Source organism: Peromyscus californicus, unplaced genomic scaffold (genome assembly GCF_007827085.1).
Source record: "Peromyscus californicus insignis strain IS unplaced genomic scaffold, ASM782708v3 Scaffold_9__1_contigs__length_137607984, whole genome shotgun sequence".
In the NCBI taxonomy this organism is placed as follows: domain Eukaryota; kingdom Metazoa; phylum Chordata; class Mammalia; order Rodentia; family Cricetidae; genus Peromyscus; species Peromyscus californicus.
This window is the reverse complement of record NW_026294617.1, coordinates 61,672,829-61,690,850: the sequence shown is the minus strand read 5'-3', so window position 1 is coordinate 61,690,850 and position 18,022 is coordinate 61,672,829. Positions and strand designations below refer to the sequence as shown.

Here is an 18,022-nt window from a genome sequence, read left to right as displayed (position 1 = left end):
GAAAGAGCGATGTCAGTGTAAGGTAGCATCAGGAGTCTTCACATGACCCTCACAGCACAGTGGAGACACTGTCCTGTGCCCTCTGCCCCTTCCTACACTTTTCCTTTACTCACGTTTAGCTTCTACCCGGTGGTGTCTGTCCTATTCCCTGGCCACTGTAGCCCTACCTTCCCACCTGCTCATGAGTCTTAGTTCAGTGTCCTCTGCTAGTACCCAGTTGGCCCTTCCCCATCATCCTTTTCTAAACATGAGGGGGCTCTTCAAGAGCCAACATTGGCACCATCCTTTCAGAAATACTTTGTCCACCACAGCAATGTTCCTCTTCCTCTGAAGGATCACATAATTTGATTACTTTAAAACTAATAGGGCTGGCTCCTTTTCACTATGAGATCTATTTTTGTATCCTTCTCGGTCTTAAGCTCAAAGTAGTCTGAGGATAGATTTTTCTACTGATCTAAGAGGGTTAATTTGGGAGTAAGAGAAGTTTATGACATGACAAGAGAACAATAAAGCCTGAACCATCAACCAGCAAAGGAGCTATGAGGGTTAGCTGGATCTTTTGGGAAAAAAAAACAATTTATTTATCTTTATTTTACATGCATTGGTGTTTTGCCTGCATGTCTGTCTATGTGAGGATGCCAGATCCCCTGCAAATTGAGTTACAGACAGTAGTGAGCTGTCATGTGGGTGTTGGGATTGAACGTAGGTCCTCTGGAAGAGCAGCCAGTGCTCTTAACCATCTATCCATCCGGGGTCAGCTGGATCTTAAGGCTAAAATTTCCCTGGTTCCTGTAGCTGTGTTGGCATTTCTGTCTAATTCTGTTTCTTCCCACTTTCATCCTTTCTTTATGCCGATTCTTACTGATGTTTACTATGTAGTAGGCAAAACCAAAACGGAGAGCCTCAGTGGGACCAAAGTAGATGATGAGTCAGGAAGCAGAAATGTCAAGAGACACTCAGGACCTATTTGTCTTAGACTTCTTGGAGTTGAAGGATTGAGAAGACACCAGGAGTAATTGGATAGTGTGTGTATGGGGGGGTGGGGGATGTGTGTGTGTGTGTGTGTGTGTGTGTGTGTGTGTGTGTGTGTGTGTGCGCGCGCGCATGCGCGCGTGTGAATGATTTTAAAAAAATACAAGAACAGCTTTGTACATATATGTGTATTAATAGAAATTAGAACTGTGTAGTGAACCAAATAGAGGCAAGACCTTAGTCAAAAGAAATTACATTTCCGTGACCACAAAATTATCTTCACAAGGAGTAGATCGGCCTCAAACCCGAAAACCTGTCCACCAAAGCCAACCAAAGAGAGAGAAACTTTCCCACAAAAGAGTTGGAGTTTCGAATTACGGAAACTACAGTGGTTCTGTACCAGCATGCAGTAGACAAGATGTTTTCATTTTGTTTTTAATGTGCCAACTTTTCCTAGAGTCTCTCCTTTGTTTTCTCTTCCTTGTAGCCTACCCTGATGTGTGTGTCTGGCTTTAGTGGTTTGGAGGCTGGCGATTGGGCGGGGAGCAGGACTCAGTTCTCCAGCTGAGCCTGGGAGGAGTGGGAGGGACTCGGAGCAGCAGCGGGTTTCTCACACCCGCAGCCTTCCAGGCAGTCTTCCTCCAGTGTCTGCCAGCCAGACCCCAAGACAGCACAGCAGTGCACAGCCTGGGGACTCAGCCGAGCTAGGACACCTGCAGCCCGGTGCCCCGGTGGCCCTGACCTCGCATGACCGCACCATGGTGAGTTTGCGCTGTGACTCGCTTTTCTAGTGTTTTGGGCTGGAGAAGGGGAAGGGGCATGGCACCAAGATGTGGAAAGAAGTCCTGTGCTGTAGGGAAGGGACACAGGAGAATCCTTTGGGTCGTGACAGGGAGAAACAAAAGCGAGAAGTAACTGTTTCGAGTAACGTGGGCAACGGGCGCTGGGGGTGTTCCGTGCGTCCCGCCGCGCCCTTACGGTAGGTGGACAGAAGGCACTTGCTGTGTTCGGCGTGGCGGTGAGTGCCCATGGTGAACCCGAGCGGAGACCAGACCGACAGGTGTGACTCCAGCGTCACCTCTCTGTCCACCGCCAGCGCCGCCGCCCTCCATCTACGATCCAGTGCGGTTGTGTGTGCGGGTGTGCTCTGCAGCTGCGGGAGGTCACGAACCTCGGTCCCCAGGTCTGGAAGCCACTGAGTAAGTGATCGCGGTGTCCTCGCGGGCCCGGGGGCTCACAGGGCAGGCGGCCCTGTGCTGAGCCTTGGCCGAATCCTTTCCCACGCCCTCCCGGAGTCCTGCCCAGCCCTGGGAAGCAAGATCACGGTTCCCACGCTGGGGAGAAGCGAGGAAGGGACTCCCAGGGCGTGATGGTGGTCCACTGGAGCAGCTCTGGCTGGGCGCTGGGGGCCCTCAGTGGGGCCGTGCAAGGCGTGGGCGACTGTCTCCCACGCCGAGCTGCCAGTCCTGAGAAGCTGTGTGGCCTCCCTCAACCAGTAGCAAGACAGGGACAGACGCTAGGACCTACAGCCTCCAGCTTGTGGCCTCATCTGGGCTTTCCTCCTCCAGGGAGGGAAAGCAGCTCAAATCCCTAGAGAATGCAAACTGCAAACTTCCAGAGGCTGCTGGGGCCTCAGCAAAGCGTGCCTGCATGCAGGGTGCGAGAGACTGACTGCTCATTAGCAGCCTTTCTCTTGTTATAATGACTGTAACCCATTGGAAGGCAATATCCAGGCGTCACAACAGTCTCCTGGGCCTAGCTGAGTGGACAGCCTGTCCTGGGTCCTAAGAGTTGCCTTTAAGTGACTTCTGTGTGTGTTGGGCTGCCTCTAAGTGTGTTCACGTGATTCTAGGGTACTGGTTTCCTGAACCTTTTTTTTTTCCCCCTCTGGGGTTCACATAGTCGTCCCTTCGTTTTAAATTTGATAAACAGTTTACATCTTCTGAAGTAAGCCGGAGAGTTGTCCAGCTCACTTAAGTGGCTGGATGTATCTTGGCTTCCAACATATTGAAACCTGGCTGGGTTTAAAGGAATATAGATTGCCTCCATTTACGTTTTCATAGTGGTTTCTTAGGATCAGCTCTCCAACAGTGATTCTTGGTAGGAGCAGCGTTCACCTTCCTGTTGCATGCTTGTTGAGGCACTTAAAGATAAGCAGTTTTGTGTCTCAGTTCATCCTAATGTAAGCACAATCTGCTGCTTTTTTTCTAAACTGGCAATACTGTTTTTTTCTTCAGAAAAGATCACATCGGGTACTTTATTGTCAAGAGCTGTGGTGATCAAAAGAGATAGAAGATGACACCATGAAACTGTCTAGAGTTCTGAAGCAACAACAGTATGTTGCTTTTGTTCAGTTATCAAATGGTCGGGTATATGATCTATTTTAGGGGTCTCGTGGTCTCAGAAGTTATAACGAAGTATTTGAGTTGTTGCATTTTTAGGGAGATAGAATGAACTCCTCAGTTGTACAGAGAAATTTGCGACCCAATAGGAAAATGAGGACCGGCGTTAAGTCGAACATTTTCTGGTCCAAATCCTAGCCTCTGTACATAAAGTGTGCAGACACAGACCAGCAGATTTCAGAACAGTGCTGCAATAATTAAACAGTTCAAGTACTGGTGAGGTGGGGGCGGGGGGACGGGGGGAAGGAATCTGTATACACTACCTGGGGAAATGTAAACTTGGGAAGCTACTATGGAAATCAGGATGGAGGTTCCTCAAAATATTTAAAAATAGAAATAGCCTCACGATTGAGCTATATACACTCCTTCAGGTATATACAGGAAAGATTTTGTGTCAGTACACCACAGAGACAGCTGCTCAGAGAGATTTAGTAGACACAGTAGCCAAGATATGGAACCAGTCTAGTGCCCAGCAACAAGTGAATGGATAAAGACAATGTGGAAATATCAATGATGGATACATACACATTTATTCCTCTATACAGAGGAATAAAATCTCGACATTTGCAGGGAAATGGGTGGAACTGAACATCATTCATAAAGAAATAAAACAGACAAAAGACATTTTCTCTAGTATATAAAAACTAGAATTATATGTATGTATGTATGTGTGTATTTATTTATATATGAAGCTCTCTGCATATGAAAAACTATGAGAAGGGAGTAAGTGAGCCAAAGAGAGGGGGGATAAGGACAAAGAAGGGCAACTGGGTCTATAAAATGTGAAAACACATGGGGAAAAGGAAGACAAGCAGGGTGGGGAAGGCAGGGGAGCAAATCAACACAATGCAGAACAGAGCAATTCACATACGTGAAAGTGTCACAATCAAATCCTTGTATCCTAAACAAAATACACTAACGAAAGAAGAAAGGTCCATATAAAATAGACTCAAATACATCATTATCGGTATCACTTGCTAAGATGAGTTCTGTGAAGTTTACTTAGTAGAAGTCTGTGATGCATGGATGGGTGGGTTTTGTTTCTACTTGCACGGTTGGATCTTTTCAGCTTATTACAGAAAATCAAATACTTTTCTCTTATTGAAATCAAACTGAAATATCATGTAGTTTTGCTTGGTATCATGTTCCATGAGGCACAGCATGTCAACAGCCCCGGACAGACCCCCATTATACATGTTCAGGTATAATACGTGATTATCTTCTGCCGTTTGGGAATGAGGAAAGAAATGTGAAGCTATGATTTATATCCAGCAAGAGGAAAGAATTCATAATATTTAGTGCTGGTGTCTCATAACTATGGCTTATTAGATAATCCTGTTTCAAGACGTTCTGGAAAGTTGCTTTAATTTGTAGACTTCATAACAAGCTTAAGTAATGACACTAAGATTATGCTGTTATGAGTAATGTATCAGTAGAATACTTAGAGTATTAAAATTACAATAATTTGTCATAGATATCTTCAGACTTAAAAGAAAAAACTCCTTCACTGAACAATTAAAACCATGTAACATGATTCTGTGCCTCACCTGGAGCATGCTTTTTTCCCTTTCTGGTTCAAACATGTTTGAAAACCATGTAACATTGGATTGTGTCAGAAACAGTGAAAGAAACATGAATTCTCTTATTTGCTAGTGAGTGTGTATATAGGGGAGGGGAGAATATTGATTTTGTTTAAAAGTTGCTTTAGGATGGCATGATAGGTTCCCCATGTCTCTAGTGAATCTTTAAAAAACAAACACCAAATTAACTTTAGGAATGAGTCTCGTGAAGTGAGAGGAACTGGAAAGGCAGAGTAATATGTCGATCAAACAAGCCCAAATCTGTTATTGATGGGGAAAAAAATTGCAGCAAGTGGTGTAGTAGAATTGCTTTCGAAGTCAGGTTCACAAGGAAGTTGTTTGCTTTCTTTGCTTTGAGAGGATATTCCATTTTTATGGAACTATTTTTATGCTACTTGATTAGAACTATTTACCCGAAAGACTTTCCCTGGACATCCTATTCATTACATTTCTGCACATTTGTAGAAGGAAATGTCTCTTTCAGTAACACCCATAATGATGACAATTGTCCTTTCCAGGCCATCTAGGTCTACCCTCGGGCCAGTGGTTTCCTTAGCCGTCACCATCTTACCCTGGCACATGAGCGTTCAATAATCTGGAGTGCTTTTGGTGATTCAGTGCCTTTGAATCAGTTGACTTACTGGAAGCCAGAATACTTTCTTGTCCACCCTGTATTGTACCTGATTACTTATTTTCTTTACAATTTCTGATTTCACTTATTTATTTTGTGGGTGTGTGTAGAGACGTGTGTGTATGCACGTGCCATGGCATAACGTGCAGGTCAGAGGATAGCTTTCAGATGCCTGCTGTCCTACTGTGTGTGTCCAGGAGGACAAACACCTCAGTTGTTGTGTCAAGAGACTTTACCCATTGAGTCATCCCACGAGCTCCCTTTTTCTTTTATCTTTCTCCAGAATACTTTTGAAATACTTTACCTATTTTGTATATCTAGGTCAGTAGGCATCCACTTCCTCTAGCCCAGAGTGCTTACAAAAAACAAATACAATTGTTGGGGGGGGGGGTGTAAAAAGAGCTTGGGGCCAGGTGTGCCCTCATCATACAATGAGAGATACTTTTTATTAAAACTGCAGAGGCTCTGGGGCCTGATGTTTTTGCCCCAGAAATACGACTGTTGGTGCCCGTGGTTACTATATTTCCTTGCCCAGCATGCTTGCCAGTTGGTATTAATCTTTTCTTAAAGCAAACCTTTCTTTATATAAAATGGAAGCCAGAGCTAACTCATGTACCAACTACTCCCACGTAGTAAGGATTAGCAAGAAGTCAACCAGGAGAGGGTGGCTGATAGGAAGCTAGGTAAACTCCCACATGAACCCTCCTGGCCACCGTAGTTTGTATCCCTTTCCATTCTGCCACATGACACTGAGAGTGTCTGTTTCAGTGTCTGCATCTCTGGCCAAGCTCAGTTCTCTGCCGTTGGATTTGCAAAGCCTTGCAGGCTTCACAATAGGTGTCTAGTGAGCTACACCTTGCTGGTACTGAGTTGAGGCATTTTGTGTGTGATGCCATAGGTTATACTATTCACGAACACCACGCAAAGCACAGTGCTTGTTTGGGGAGCACTCCTGTGGATTGTTAGAAGCATGGCCACGCTGACGTCCTTCTGTGCCTTTTATATAGGCTCTTCAGCCTGTTCAGAAGCAACTGATGTGGCATTGCTGTCACCAATTGCACTTTCAGCTGGCATACTTCTTACCCATCTCCATTGTCAGCACGCACTGACCTTCTGAGCATTTCCCCTTCTTTACAACCCAGACCAACAGAGGCTTTGCACACCACATTCCAGGCTTCCTCTGTGGTCTGGGCTTCCTTCAATATCTACTAATGTGATTGGTCTATTTTTAGCTTTGACCTTAACCTGCTCCGCTATGTAAAGAACCATCAAGTACATCAAGTACATCCTCTCCTGTGATTTTCATCACTTTAAGCCTCAACTAAAAAATCTTGGAGACCCATGGTCTTTTTTTTTTTTAGCACATTTATCTGTCCTTCCAAATACTTTACTAACTTACAACTACTTGATGTCTCTCTCTCTCTCTCTCCTTTTTGATCCTTTTCTAACAGTTTCCTATTTTTACCAACCTATTTTAGAGTCCAATTTCAACTCTGCTCAACTCCCAAATATTTTCCCAAAGACCCAACAGACTCTGTCAGGAATGTCTTATTGTGTAATTATTAAGGCCACTCCACGTAGTTAAAAGGAGATTTATTTAATGGCGTAACTTACAAATTAAGGGATAGGTAGGTCGCGGGGTCTGGGGAAGGTGTATCACAGTCCAGCGGTGTTCTCTGGAGCTCTGCTTGGTCCACCTCCACTATCCAGGGTCCCGGAACGGAGAGAGCGCTGCCGATCCAGATCTGGGGTCCCCAAGCGCCTCCCTTGGCCCCGCCTTGTAGGCGTGACAGTTGCTGAAGTCTCAATGGGGGTTGGAACTTCCAGATCAAAGCTGGAATGGCTACCCACTACATCGTCTGTTTTAAAGTCTTCCTTGAGGTGGACTCAACTAGAAGAGTAACTCAACTACCTCATTTGCTTGACCACCAATTGACCTGCTCTACCTTTAGATCAATGGATACTTAATGGGCATCATTGCCTTTTTATGTTGACAGGGCTGTGAAGTTATTTTTTCTTCTTGATTTATTATGTACCAATTATCTGTAGCAAATGCTCTAGAATTTTATCAGTTTTCGTAGTCTATGCAGACCACCCTCAGTCTTTATTCTCAGCAGATGATTGATTATATTTGCTAATTTCAGTTAGAAGGACTGAGATCACTTTTGACAAATTTTTGTAAGGCTACTGTGAGCTGGTCTTTTTTTGGTATACCAGTTCTGAACATAAAGACCCCTTTCTTGTATCAAATGACACACTATTTTAATATTTATTTACTTTTGCCCTTTGATTAAAAAAACGTTTTGCATATAACAGCTCTTGTAATTTCTGAGATAATCAATGGTTTTTATTCATTCATATTGGTAGAGGAGAGAGACTCTTCGCTATTGAGAATTTTCTCTTTTGCATAAGCTGGTTCTTCATAGATTGTAGTCCTCACAGCTGGGTAGACACATGTGTGAAGACGGTCATAACGCTGTCAGACACACTGGGTCGTCACCACTGGATGTTGCATTGTAAGTCAGTGTATCTCTCTCTCCACTTCTCTTTCCTTTCCGTTCTTCCTTCCTCATTTCTTTCCTTTGTTCTTTCTCTCTTTTTTTTTTAATTTTGCATTCTTACTACAGTGCTGAATCCCACATCTCTTTTGCATATTTTCCTACAAATACCTTAATTTCCCTCAATTTCATATTTGGCTGACTGATTTGGACTCACGATGTATTCCAAGTTGCCCTTGAACTTGCAATCTTCCTGCTTCTGAACACTCAGGGCTTGTATTAGAGGTGAGTGCTAGCACACCTGGCTTAATTTAGGAATTACAAAATACACTTACTACAATTATGTGTAACCTTTGTTTTCACCTTATTGTTCCAGAAGGTCAGAATTTTTTATTCCAATTTGATAATACAAATCAAACATTTCTCACCATAGAGGCACTAACAGATTTTATCAGTATGCAGTTTATCCAAGTAACTGCAGAATGATGAGCTGGAAGGACCCTTAACATGGTCCCAGAACCTTTCTTTCTGTTTCAGGGTCATCATTGAGTTGATCCTCTTACAAGGCTGTCCTGCAGGTTATTTAGGCTCATGCTTTTCTTTTCTTGGCATTTACTGGGACAGACAGACCTGGTCAGATCCCTGACTGGAATCTGTTTCTACTTTCTGCAGAACTGATAATAAGTTACTTTATCAAAAACCAAAAGCAGTCACACTGGGCTCATTTATAATGACCTGTTAACAACACATTACATGTCCAGTACTTAAACAGTATCCTTTAAAGATTCGTTTTGGATTTGGGCCTGGTATTAATGTCAAGCTTTTGGGGGTTAGAGTTAGTGGAACACACTCTCTATTTTGAAAATGGAGGCACTGGCCGAATTTCTTGTTCCCTGTTAACACATTGCTTGATGTTTGTTTCCTTCTGCTTTTCTTCCTCCCTCTCTTCTCTCCTCCTCCCTTCTTCCCTCTTTCCTTGCCCTCCTTTCACTTTTCTGTATTGAGACATGATCTTCGGATATAGCTCAGTGTGACCTAGAACACATGATCCCCCTGCCTCAGCCTCCTGAGTGTTGTGATCACAGCTGCACGACCAAAACCAAAACCATCATTGTATTTTTAAAAATTGTTTGGACAATTCCATTATCTTACTAATCCTTTTGGTACTCTGTAGTGTAATTTCTTCCTTTCACCAGACTTGAACTCACTTAGAAGGTTTTATAGTGTGGTATAACCTGGACCATATATTTCTTATTCTACTTTCTGTCTCAATATTACTGAGGTTTTTTTTTTTTTTTCTTTTTTGGCAAGGAACAGCAGTGACACTGAGTCTAGAGTCATACAGACTGTCTGAGGATGTAGTACCAGTTGACCTTCTTTGTCTCCTTAAAGGCAGAACACTTTTCCTACATCTAATGAAAATGCCATCATTACTGCTTTATCTAGCCATCAGTAACACGAATCAAAAGACATTTTTGTTCTTGTAAGCTTTAAAAGCTTCGGTTTTGTTTCATGCTTTGTAATTTATGGTGCCCTTCTCGGAGGACCAGCCGCTCTTTTGTTCTCCTCTCAATAAAGTTTATTACAGATTATACTTGTCACTGAGGAGACACAACCAAGTTGATGACACAGTCCTTGATTGGAAGGAATTTAAAGTCTGCACATGGCAGCTAGCAAAAGCAAGAAATAGTCTCCAAATTATACATGGCAGCCCTTAACGAGCAGCTTGATGTGCATGTGGCAGTTTTAATAGGTTCTAAAGAACTGAAAAGGAGACAGTTCTGCAGTGGAAAAACTCAGGAATGAGTTCCAGGAACAGTCCAGGACAAGGCCAGCGTACTGGGTCCCGTGGGACCCACAGGGTTTAGAGTAGTAGGGAGAGTGTGCCAGGCAGAGGACAAGGCAAGAGTCACATCAGGGAGCAGGCAAGTGGGTGTGATCAAAGTGTTGGACATGGGGCACAGCATGGGCATTTTGCAAATCACAATTCTGTTTTTGTTTTTGTTTTTATTTTCACAGTGAAGATTACTCTGCCTGGCCTAGCCCCGGCTCCTGCCTCATCTTTAGAATAGCTACAGTTGTGTACCACTGTCCGGTGTGGCCTCTTCCTTAGGGGATAACATAAGTGCTTACTTTGCCCTGGTGTTTACTTTTCTTCTTGTTCCTATATTGGGAGGCCCACACTGATTTACTCTTCAAACTGCAGATTCAGCTCTCCTGTTCTTCTAGTGCTGAATTGAGTGTCTTGTTACCCATTTGACCAGCACCCCATATTTTCCCTGTACATTCTCACACTACATTATAATTGTATTTGGGATCATCTTTTCCCCATTAGGGTTTTGTGTGTATGTGGGGGGAGGGGTTTTAGTCTAAATACCCAGTCTGTTCACAGACGTCCAGGAGAAATGCTGAACAACTCATAAATACACATTAAGTCGGTGTGCCATGGTGGGGTGTTGCTTGGAGAAATGAGATTATCTAAGAGTCCATTTGTGTAAGGCGTGCAAGAAAAGAAGGGATTAGGTCATAACTAGAATGTTATGTGGAATCTTTGCTTCATTAGGCAATGTGGAGCTTGTTATGCTTGTTAAAGTTGGGGAATGGGTGAAAGGTAGATGCATCAGTTTTAACTAGGCATTCACAAATCAATTTTAGTCATTCAGAGTTCAAAATTTATTCGGGGACCTAACCATAAAATTATTTGGTATCCTTAAATTCTGTATTAGTCCACTCACAGTATTGTAAGGGATGGTCATAGACTGGGTGGCTTCTGTTCATGAGGGATTCCAAAGATCTCCAAGTCAAAATACCATCACACTGGGGCTGACTTATGACATAGCAGTGGGGATGCAAGCATTCAAGTTTTCATGATGTTGTGTGTCTTAAGAATACTAAAAACAGCATTACTTGAATTCTACATATTTTTGTTAAGTATGTTTATTTTCCTAGTCTAAACACACACACACACACACACACACACACACACACACACACACACACACAGAGTTAGCTGCATAGTCACACACACACACACACACACACAGAGTTAGCTGCATAGTCACACACACACACACACACACACACACAGAGTTAGCTGCATAGTCACACACACACACACACACACACAGAGTTAGCTGCATAGTCACACACACACACACACACACACACACACACACACACACACACACACACACAGAGTTAGCTGCATAGTCTCGTTTGCCCAAAGTCACACTGCAAATTCAGATATGCTTTCTTATAAGCAATTGAACAAAATGTGATTCATGTATGTTCCACTAGTCTTCTTATGTATGGTTTTGATTTCTGTGCTTTCAGTTACCTGCAGCTAACTGTGATATGGAAATATTAAATAGATGATTCCAGAAATAAATAATCCCTAAGTTTTCTATAACTTTTATGACAATGTATTATTATAGATATTAATATATTGTTTCCTATCTCTTGGTGTGTTTAATTTTGAAATTGAAGGTTATTATAGATATGTATGTGTACATAGTAAAAATAACATAGCATGTACAAATTGGGTTTGATACTATTTGTGTTTTCTAGCATCTGAGAAATCTCTTGGAATGTGTCCATATCTACCAAGGGGATTGTAGTGTTGAGTTAATAAATCACTGAAAAAATAATTTCAATATTTCATTCCCAGAGGTAATCTATTAAGCTGTGCATTTGTTATCATGAAGGTTCATGACAGCATTGGCATGTGTGAATTATTTAGAAGGTTGCATCTGTGACATGGAAGGAGGTTTGGAGAGGCATAATAAAATGATCAACACCAGAGATGTCAAGATTTGCATGATGTTATTTTTGTTCTGTTCTCATTTGAGACAGTGCATCCCTAAGTTGACCAGGCTAGCCTCCAATTCACCCTGTAACCCAAGCTGGCTTGAACTCGCCATTCTCATGTCTCAGCTTCCTAAGGGCTAGGACATTTCACTCTAGCTGACTTAAAACAAGGTATATTTACACTGGAGTGGTTGTATATGTTTGTAATTGTGATTGGCATAGGACAGAATTTGGGGTGAAAATTTGGATAAAATTCTACATCTTCAAATGTTTTAAAAACTTTTCAGTCGCTAGTTATAGGCAGCACCCCTTCTTCCACTTGTGCCCTTAGAAATGATTGTATGAAGCCCAACATCTATTTCTGAGTCTTTTTCTGGTGAATGGATTCAGAATAGTTCTTATGCTGTGCTGCCTTATGCTAAACATTCTGCAGTGCTTGGAAGGGAGTCCTGGTATTTCCTGATGGAGTTTGTCACTTACTTGGAAAGCAAATCATCCTAACTGAAGCCCCTGTTTCTTCTTTTCCTCTTTCCTCCTTCCCCATGGGCTATGAGTTCATTTCCACTTAAACCTCTTAGTATCTCTGGCTCACTTGTTGGCATAGCCAAGAGCAAGACCATACATATATAGGGGTATTCCTGGCCTAGCCTTCACCCAAGTTTCTGTCCCCCTGGTCCTGCCATAATCCTTAAGTTCCTTTGGGTTGATGTGGTCTTTTCCATTGTGCCTCTAGGCTTCAACAAAAAAGCTTTTATTCAGTATAACTTTGCTTCCCTAAGATCAAAAGTGCCTTTTATTAAATTGCTTACTGCCTTCAATCAAGAGCATGGCATGTGGGCAAAGACTATTAAAGTTAGAGGAAAGTTAAGGAAAGAAAAAAAGGAAAGAAAGAAAGACCCAGTATGTGTGGCATAGATAAGAAAGACAGGCCATGAACTGGCTTACGCCAGTAATCAGATAGGTGAATACCCTAACTGCCATCATAAAGCCTTTCTCTAGTAACTGATGGGAGCAGATGCAGAGAAACGCCAGGCCGAGCTACAGGAGTGCAGTCGGAGAGAGGGAAGAGGAATTATATGAGCAAGGGGCATCAAGATCATGATGGGGAAACCTACAGAGACAGCCAAACCAAAACTAGTGGGCACTCATGAAACTTAGACCAACACCTATGGAGCCTCTACGGGACTGGACAAAGCCCTCTGCATAAGTGAGACAGTTGTGTAGCTTGATCTGCTTAAGGGGCAGTAGGATCAGGATCCATCCCTGGCACATGAGCTGGCTTTTTGGAGGCCACTACCTATGGAGGGGACACCTTGAAGAGTCTTGAGGCAAGGGGAGGGCCTTGGATCTGCCTCAACTGAATGTACAAGGCTCTGCTGACTCCCCATGGGAGGCCTCACCTTCTTACAAGAGGGAATGGGGGGGGGCGGGTTGCAGGGGGAGGCTGGAGGGATGGAAGAAGGGAAGAAGGGGATCTGTGATTAGTATGTAAAATGAATAAAAACTTTCTTATTAATAAAAATGAAAGAAAGAAAGACAGGCCTAGATGGGGTGTAGTGGACAACAATATGATGCACACACAGTAGGAAGATGATCAGAAGAAAATAGCTTCACTTTGTTGCCGATCAGTTGTCTTCATTATTAGGGATGGTTGGGACATTTTTCCTCACCAGCAGTTTGAAGCTATGATTATCCAAATCAAACCAGAATAAACCGGTTTAGCTGCTTCTACTGTATCACCAATGGTGATTCATTTCACAGTGAAGATTACTCGCTGTTGGTTGCCAGTCTAGTTTTACACAATGCATTTTTTAGTGTGGTTATAGTTGCATTAACCCGCCTTGATACATGACACTTGGTTCCGTGAATACAAATCTCAACGATTTTTATTACATGTCGTGCACTGCGAACCATCTTAAAGGGGGGTTCAAGCCCACCTGCTTAGAAGTCCAGGCTGGTGACATAACTGTCACACTGCTGTCACTGCGGCTTTGCCTTGTTCTTCCCCGTACTTCAGGGCAATCAGCCAACTGCCTCAGCTGTGGCTTATTATCACATTCTTCTCTCTTCCTACATCTTCGTACTTGGCCCACTTACATTTTATCCTGGAAAATCCTTTCTGGATTTCTCTACTCCACTGTTTCCTATTTGTTCTACAAAGTTCTGCTTATGTATGTGTTCAGAAAGAGGTCACCAATGTGACACACAGGTTTTGCTGCAAGCTTCTGAAGTCACCGTCACAACCTGCTGTGACACATTCAGTTCACCTTGAAATGACCTTGTGTGGCCTTGGTTTCTGCATGCAGTCTTTGCTTTAAGGGTATGGAGTTGGGTCTTGTTCTTAATTTTTAAAACGCCATTTTCAAAAATGTAACAATAGCTGAGAAATACTGTTTGGATCTATGAATAAATGAACAAATGGGTAATAACGAAAGAATGCATGAATGAATGAATTGATGGAAAATTCTAAGGGAAGAATAGGTAGAGATGTTACCAAAGAAAGGTCCTGAAGAAAGGAAGACATGATGGAGTCTAGACCATTGAGGGAGCAACATCTTTAAAATGGAAAGAGTCATCATGTGTGAAGACGATGCAGTCACAGACTCTGAGTGACTGTGGCACCTAGGGGACTTGTTAGTGTCATCTACAAGATTAGTGACATATACACTTAAAGAATATAATTTCTAAACAGCAACTATAAATTTGGTAAAAAAAATCCACAATCATGTTATATGACTATTTGAAATAAAAAATATTTTTTATCCCTGAACAAATGAAGGTTCTTGGCAATATATGAAAAATAAACCATGTATACATATTTGAAAAGAGTATTTTAGTGTGCAGTGTCATACGTTGTAGCTGTTTCTGGCATGACACCCAGATGAAGATATTACAATTTTCTTTTTTTTTTTTTTTTTTTTTTTTTTTTTTTTTTCCGAGACAGGGTTTCTCTGTGTAGCTTTGCGCCTTTCCTGGAACTCGCTTTGGAGACCAGGCTGGCCTCGAACTCACAGAGATCCGCCTGGCTCTGCCTCCCGAGTGCTGGGATTAAAGGCGTGCGCCACCACCGCCCGGCCAATTTTCTAAAAGCTGTTGTGCAGTGTGGGCTCTAAAGATCTCAGCACCCTCAACCGCCATGTTTTCTGAACCATCCCACTTGCATGCTGTCACCCATCACTGTCATGTTGCATGCTGGTCCATTAGAAACTCTAGATGTCCTGAAAGTTACAGACATTGCACATGCCAGCACAATTCATCACCCAGTACCAAAGAGCTGGGTTGACTTTGCCATTGCTGTCTCATGAGGAATTTTAAGTGTTCTGAAGCCATCAGTCATAGCAGATGGAGCTACGAGAGCTGTGGGGTGAGGGCATTTCCATTCTCTTCTTTCGAAGTCAAAAGTGCAACCTTCATTATAAGAAATGCATGAAGAGATTTCCTTTAAATCCAAATAAATATTAAACATGAATATAATATTTTAAGGAAAGACTTGTTAAGGTGATTTGAATATTCCCCTAAACAATACTGTGTAGTTGCCTTCTGTAAGTAGAAGAGAAATCTAGAATTACAAAATACTCATGTTAATTCATGAATATTAATAAGCATTAATTGAGTATTAAGAAATTAAAAAATGTAAAAACACAGCTAAGAAGAATAGAAATAATGTTTTACTTTCCATGTTTTATATAAAAAGAACTTAAAAATTTGTCGTCTCATGTGCATGGCCCTACTCACTCACAATTCTGAAATCTGTCTATTTGGTCATATGTACATCCTTCGAAGGTGAACTGTACCAATCTTCAATGCATATACTAGACCTAATTTAGAAAATTTAAGACAGTCATAAATTCCATTAGAATGATGATGCCATCACATGTCATAGCTTCTGGAAAGCTTCCCTGTATTCAGAGAAAATGTCAGTACAGAAGACATTTAGGATCAGAGCATGGTCAGGAAAATATTTTTGACCAGGCAGCTGCAAGTATCCGGCATGAGAAGTTAGAGTCTGCAGAGCCCCCTCACACGCTGGCTTTTTTCTGCTGCCTTGATGGGTGTAGGAGGTTGCGTGAGGACAGCAGCCTTCTTCCCTATGATCAGTGGGACACAGATTTCTTAAGTTCTGGGATTTGTTATTGTTGTAAGTAGCTTGATAATGCAAAAATAGTATGCAAGGAACTGCACATATGGCCAGATATACTTGTGAAGCAATGGCTGAAATAAGGCAACAGAGCCCTTTAACACCTTGAAAATTTCCTTGAGTCGCTTCTCAATCCATCTCTCCCATCCCCTTTGTCTCCAGGCAGCTAGCATTCTGCCTTATGGTTTTTTAGGTTTGTTTTAGCTTCCGTGTTTTATATAAAAATAACTTTACAGTTTGTCCTCTCATATGCATGGTCTCATCTACTCACAATAATGACTTTGAAATCTGCCTATTTAGTTATGTGTGCATCCTCTGAGTGCTATTCCCATTCATGTGTGGCTGCACAACATTTTATTTATACAACATTTTATTTATGTCCATTATGCAGTGATGGACATTAAAAGTGCTTTCGGGTTTTGGTTCTTACAAATAAAACTGGGGGGATGGAGAGACGCCTCATCCAAAAATACAAGTAAAGCTGGTATGAACATTTACATATTAATCTATATTTAAATATATGTTTATATTTCTCCTGAATAAACATGTAAAATTTGAAAAGATACATTATGTTGAAGAGAATACTTACAATTTTATGAAAACATCAAATTAGTATTATGGTACCATTTGGCCATCAGCAGCATATGGATATTTTAGTTGTTCCATATTGTAAAAACCTTTGATATTTCAAACTTCATCTAGAACTGGTGGGACAGACCTATAATTACAGCTGAAGAGGAAGCTGAGGCAGGAGGACACAAGCTCAAGGCCTGCTTTGGGTTTTGAGTGAGTTCCAGACCAGCATGAATAGCTTAGTGAGACTCAAAAAGAAAGAAAAAAAAAGGTTATAAGTCAATGGTAGGCTATTTGTGATGCCTTGAGTTTGATTGCCATTAATAGACACACACACACACACACACACACACACACACACACACACACACACACACAGAGGCACCCTAATGGATTTTGCCTAATTTACAATATGCTACATTAGAAAGTTATTTATTGGCTGTTAATGGCTCTTCTAAGGAAAATGTAAATCAAGTCCTTGCCCATTTTTGAAGGGAATCGCCAGTTTTCTTATTGAGTTGTAAGGCTTTGTATATTCAAGAGTCAACTCTTGCTGATGGATGTGTTACTGATGTCCTCTCTGGCTGCGTGTGTCTATCTATTAGCTAATTTAACACCATCTCTCAGAGAACAGTAGTGTCTTTTGGTATTCAGTTTTGATGAGGCCCAGTTTACCCAGCTCTTGCTTTGCATCTCACAGTTTTCCTCCTCGAGTCTCTGCCCTGTGCATGGTCACAAAGTACTTTTTCTATGTTTCCTTCAAGTAGTTTCATGATTTTAACATTTAAGTGTGTGGTGCATTACAATTAATTTTTGTTGGTATAAAGTATTAGTAAAGATCCTTTTTCTCATGTGGATTTCTAATTGTTTCTATGTTATTTATTAAGAAAACCTTACTTATTATATTACCTAGAAGCTTCCATTGACAATATAGTTATAATGTTTTGGGGACTGTTTCGTCTGTATATTTGTCTGATGTAGTTGATCTTTATCTTATATCATTCTTTTCACACTCAAATCAAACACATTCCATTCTGTCCCCACTGAGCTATTTCCTTTTACTCGGCTCCACCATGAATACTCAATTTCCTTGTTTCAGTTCCGTGAATTTCTTTCCAATCTGAAATGCTAACGATGCCTTCAAACTTCTTGCTCTCTTGCCACGTCTATCTCTTTTTTAGTGTGTCTCCCCTTTTGTGTTTGTTCCCATCATACTTTGCTTATCACTACTTCTATGTCTTAATTATAACATCTTTGTTGAATCCTTAAACACGATCAGTCCAAGAGCCTAAATTTAGCCATTTTTGTTTCTCTTTATGTCACATTTGAACCTTAAATTCAAGTTCTATGTTCACTGGCTTCCTTTAGGGGGAGGGCCACAGGTTAAAGTCTCCCATATATCATTCTTGAAAGAAAGTCTC

At 41.7% G+C, this 18,022-nt stretch overlaps 1 protein-coding gene across 3 annotated transcripts in view; it reads left to right on the top strand.

The window, feature by feature from the left end:
* The first annotated feature begins 1,361 nt into the window (after window positions 1-1,361).
* Gucy1a1 (guanylate cyclase 1 soluble subunit alpha 1) overlaps window positions 1,362-18,022 on the top strand; it is a 55,813-nt gene continuing 39,152 nt past the window's right edge. Inside the window, exon 1 of one of the 3 annotated variants that reach the window (XM_052731401.1) lies at window positions 1,362-1,733. The gene's annotated coding sequence lies outside the window, so the exon portion shown is untranslated. Of the gene's footprint in view, window positions 1,734-1,896; window positions 2,172-18,022 lie in introns of those variants that run through there. The other 2 variants (XM_052731399.1, XM_052731400.1) reach the window with 2 other exon arrangements.